Source organism: Callithrix jacchus, chromosome 18, assembly GCF_049354715.1.
Source record: "Callithrix jacchus isolate 240 chromosome 18, calJac240_pri, whole genome shotgun sequence".
Lineage (NCBI taxonomy): Eukaryota > Metazoa > Chordata > Mammalia > Primates > Cebidae > Callithrix > Callithrix jacchus.
Window position 1 is genome coordinate 8594262 of NC_133519.1, and position 4982 is coordinate 8599243.

Sequence of the window (4982 nt, forward strand, 5' to 3'; positions counted from 1 at the left end):
TCTTGCATAGCTACAAGTTCCTGCATTTTCTTTCCTATTTCAAATCCTTTTTTTTTTTTTGAGACGGAGTTTCCTCGTTACCCAGGCTGGAGTGCAATGGTGCGATCTCCGCTCACCGCAACCTCCGCCTCCTGGGTTCAGGCAATTCTCCTGCCTCAGCCTCCTGAGTAGCTGGGACTACAGGCGTGCGCCACCATGCCCAGCTAATTTTTTGTATTTTTAGTAGAGACGGGGTTTCACCACATTGACCAGGATGGTCTCGATCTCTTGACCTCGTGATCCACCCGCCTCAGCCTCCCAAAGTGCTGGGATTACAGGCGTGAGCCACCGCGCCTGGCCCTCAAGTCCTCTTTCTATTTCTTCCCATTCAAATGCATGATTAAAACCATTATCTCTCAGGAGCCAGACTTGGCCTCTGCACAAGTCTCCCGGGAGGTCTCATTGTCCCTATCTGCTGTTGCCCTCTTCATGGCTCCTTTGGTCCCTTCCCCTTTCCTGCTCTCGCCCACTGACCCCACAGACCGCTCAGATCTCAGTTCTGTTGAGAGCCCGAGCTGCAGCGGCGCAGATGGCGCACTCTAGGCCCCTTCGTTGCCTACCCCATGGGACACTGCACACTTGGAAACCAACCGACCAGAAGAAAGCCTTTTAAAAAACGACTCCCCCCTTTGAAAAAAACCTTTCATTTATTCTCCACTCTCAGAATTCTTCAAAGGACTAAAAGCTTAAAGATGAGAAAGTGTGGAAATGAAGGCCAACCAAATGAAAAAGCAATGCTTATTTATTCCGACGCGAGGGCGTCAGCCACCGGCGCCTGCATTTGAGAAAGCTTTGCAGGCAGGCAGAGTGGGACGGCTTTACAGCCGAGGACAGGGAAGGCTTCAGGTGGCCCTGAGTGGAGGCTGCTGGTGTGGGGAAGCTGCGGGGGGCTGACTAGAAGCGGGGCATCCTGTGTGCTCGGTTAGGGCTGCATATTTGGCTTCCCCTGGTGGGTCCTACCTTGCAAGTGGGAACATAAATTAGGGAAAGTATCAGTTGCTAACCAAGCTCAGGCCCTTCGGAGCAGATTGTTACAGACGCTATTGTTTGTTAAACCTTCTGGCTCCAGGCAAGTCTGACTTTTATAATAGCAGGCTGGCTTCCCCGGCTGTTTGTTTGTAGACAAGGAGGTTGATTTCCTGGGCAGGTGTTTGTTTGTGGATAAGTAGGTTGATTTCCTGGGCAGGTGGCCCCAGTTTGTGGATCAGAGTTCTACTTTTATATATACGGTCCGGCCATTGTCCGATTGTGTATTCAGTCTCTCAAATGTATTATTAATTCAACAAGTCCTTTTTGAGCGCCCTGGGCGGTCAGCTTCCCTGGGGCCCAAGTCGCTCTAACAGGATCCGGGTGTCTCCGGAGGCGTCGGCTTCTGGGGCAGGTGAGGGGGCAGGGCGAGGCGCGGGGCGTTTGAGAACCACCCAACGCACAGGTTTTAAACTCGGCAGACAAATCACAGGTTTCGTCTCTCTGACTGCTCCGGCTTTCCGAGGCATTGGAGAGATTGCTCAGTCATTTTGCAAAAGGCGCTAGCTAGCGTTTAATGATAGCTTATCCTCTTTTAGAATGAAAGAACATTTCTATCTGTGTCTCTGTGGCGCAATTGGTTAGCGCGTTTGGCTGTTAACCAAAAGGTTGGTGGTTCGAGCCCACCCAGGGACGTCATTGTCATTGACATTTTATAATTCCCAAGGAAGTCTGCTCCTTTGAAGCCAAATACCTCACTTTCCCTCCTGTCATTTAGTGGCTGCTTCTCACCCTCCCAGAAGTTTGTGCTGGGAAGAAATGTAGTTGGAAGTTACAGAAGTTCTTGGACCAGGAACAAGAGAGACTTTGTGTGATCTGTGCAGGGGTTCTGGGTGAAATCTTGTTTCTTTTTGTCTGTGCCCTTCGGCTTTTGACAAGCTTTTTGTACCTTAATATTTTTTTCAAGTGTAATAGGATGGTAATAACACCTTATTTGCAGGATGTGCCTGGATTTAATAATTGCTCAATCAATAACATTATCAGTAGAATCCAGATTATCCTCTGCATTATTTTTGATGAAGGCATTTCTTCTTTTGCTTATTCCATCATCTAACCCTTTACGTGTTGTTTTTGGAATTAAGTTGGTTCCATGATTTTACAATTACAAATAATGCTGCAGCCATCATTCTTGCACAAATATCTTTTGCTATTTGTTATGTGTATTTCTATAGTGTAGAGTCCTGGAAGTGCAATTACTGTATCATGGTGGTGACTGTACACATTTTTTATTTTGAGTAATAAGCCCTGTAAATTTGCCTTCCGTAGAAGTGGTACCGACATGTTATCCAGTTTATTTTTTCAATTGAGAGAATCCTTTTCTTCATACTCTTGCTAGCACAATAAACTTCCTAATCAGCTGTCTGATAATCAAATAAAGGGGCCATGCGCCATGGCTCATGCCTGTAATCCCAGCACTTGGGGAGGCCAAGGTGAGCAGATCACCTGAAGTCAGGAGTTTGAGACCAGCCTTGCCCACATAGCGAAACCCTATCTCTGCTAAAAAGACAAAAATTAGCTGGGTGTGCTGGCCTATGCCTGTAATCTTAGTTACTCGGAGGCTGAGGCATGAGAGTCACTTGAACCCGGGAGGCAGAGGTTGCAGTGAGCTGAGATCACACCACTGCACTCCAGCCTGGGCCAGAGAGTGAGACTCACACACACACACACACACACACACACTAATGAAATAAAAAAATAAAGGAAATGTTGCCCTCCTGACTTAACTGTGGGGAGGTACAGCAGATGACATGTGGACATTAAGCAGTAGGGTATTGCCCCATCTGCTTTTCAGCTAAACGTTCAAGATATTTTGTGTAACTTCAATTTGTTTCTGTGGTGACCAGGTCTGGAGAAGGCCAAGCCAGAGGCACCTCTTTAATACCTTTGTGCCAAGCAGCTCACACAAGGGAAGAATCACCTTCCTGGTTCCCGACACTCATTCCTCCACTCTTTCCTCTGTAAATGGCAAGGGTGAATGAGTGTGCTGTCTGGACTGGTCAAGGTTCTCCAGAGAAACGGAATCACCCGTCTAACTATTATCTACCTAGTTTATTTATTTTGAGGAATTAGCTCACATGATTGTGAGAGTTCAAGGCAGGCAGGCTGGAGACCCACGGAAGAGTTGTTATTCGAATATTAGGATGTTCTGTTGGTAGAGTTTCCTCTTCTGCCAGGAAGGTCAATCTCTTTCTATTCAGGGGTTCAACTGATTGGATGAGGTCCACTCACATGAAGTAGAGCAAGCTGCTCTACTCAAAGTCTACTAATATAAATGTTTATCTCACCCAAAAGACCCCTTCTCAGAGACCTCCAGAATCATATTTAGCCACATACCTGGGCACTGTGGTCTAGCTAAGTTGACACATAAAATTAACCACTACTGTCTCTACATTATTCACTGACAGTTTTTCTTCTTGCTATTTCCACAACGATTTGCCCACCTGAGACATATCGTAGCTAACAGAATCCTGCATCTTACAGGAGTCCCATACAGACCTATAATCTCAGAGCTATTGGCACATGTTCCCTCAGTTCATCTGTTACGTCTCATGAGCAGAAATTAAGCTATTTGGCTTTTAGACACTAAATGTGATCCTTAGACAAGCATTTTTCCTCTCTCTCTCATTTGTACATTGTCAGTTATTTTTTGCCATCGGTGATCAACATGGAATTCCGGTTTTGATTCTATGAAATGAACATCTGGGTGGAGTGGTTAACTGGGATACATTCTCTGTAGGTGGTAGAGGAAAGCTTATCTAGTGTGTGAGTCTGTTTTAATGGGCTATTTGTTTGTCCTGAGACTCTCAGTACTTCCTGGTATTTGAGTCTGCAGTGTTGAGAAGCGGTTCACATCTTATCTATCTAATACTAGGTAAACTCCTATGGGTCCAACAGGTGTCAATGTCTGCCAAAGTGGAATATCTTTGGATCTACTATTGATGCACTTTTTATCCACAAGGATGATCTCCATACACAAGGGTTTTCCCTTAAGAACTCTGACTTCCATATATTGCTCTAGCTAAAGGGGATCTTGGAGCAGAATGAAAACTGAAATTGTGTCATCCAATATTCTACTTTCTTAGACTAAAGTTCCTAAACCCTATGCCCATTAATTTCCCATTCTTCCCCCCCAGCCCCTGGCACAACCACCATTCTGTTTTCTGTCTCTATGAATTTGACTCCTCTGGGTACTTCATCTAAGCAGAATCTTACAGGCCTTTTCCTTTTGAGACTGGTTTATTTCACTCAGCACAGTGTGCCTGGGTTCATCTATGCTGTAGCGTGTGTCAGAGCTTCTTTCCTTTTTTAAGGCTGCATAATATTCCATTGCATGGATACACCACATTGTGCTTATTCATTTACCTGTCATTGGACATTTGGGTTGTCTTCATTTTTTAGCTCTTGGGAGTAATAGCGCTATGGATGTAAAAGTACGAATGTCTCTTTGAGTCCCTGCTTTCAGTTCTGTTGAGTCTATACCCAGAAGGAGAATTGTGGCATCATCATCATTATTTTTAATATGTTGAGAAACCACCATATGGTTTTCCACAGCAGCTGTAGCATTGTATTAGGTCGGTGCAAAAGTAATTGCAATTTTTGCCGTTAAAAGTAACGACTAAAACCGCATTTACTTTTGCACCAACCTAATACATTCCCAGCAACAAACAGTGCACAGGGGTTCCAGTTTTTCCATATCCTCATCAACACTGGTAATTTTCTTTCCTTCTTTTTAAAATAATAGACAGCCTTGTGGGCTTCACTTTTAATTTCCATTTTCTTCTTGAAATCTTGGAGGTTGAGCAAGGAGGAAATGCACATCTTAGTGGAGAATTCATAGCTACCACCAAGCCTAATGGCTCAGAGCAGGGGTTTGGAGGACAAATTGTCTGGGTGAGTCCTGGCTCTCACTGTCCTAG

General features: G+C 44.9%; 1 non-coding gene across 1 annotated transcript; it reads left to right on the forward strand.

Moving 5' to 3' along the window:
* The first annotated feature begins 1627 nt into the window (after window positions 1–1627).
* On the forward strand, window positions 1628–1701 carry TRNAN-GUU (transfer RNA asparagine (anticodon GUU)). Its single transcript has one exon. It is a non-coding gene; the product is annotated as a tRNA-Asn (tRNA).
* The last annotated feature ends 3281 nt before the right edge of the window (window positions 1702–4982 follow it).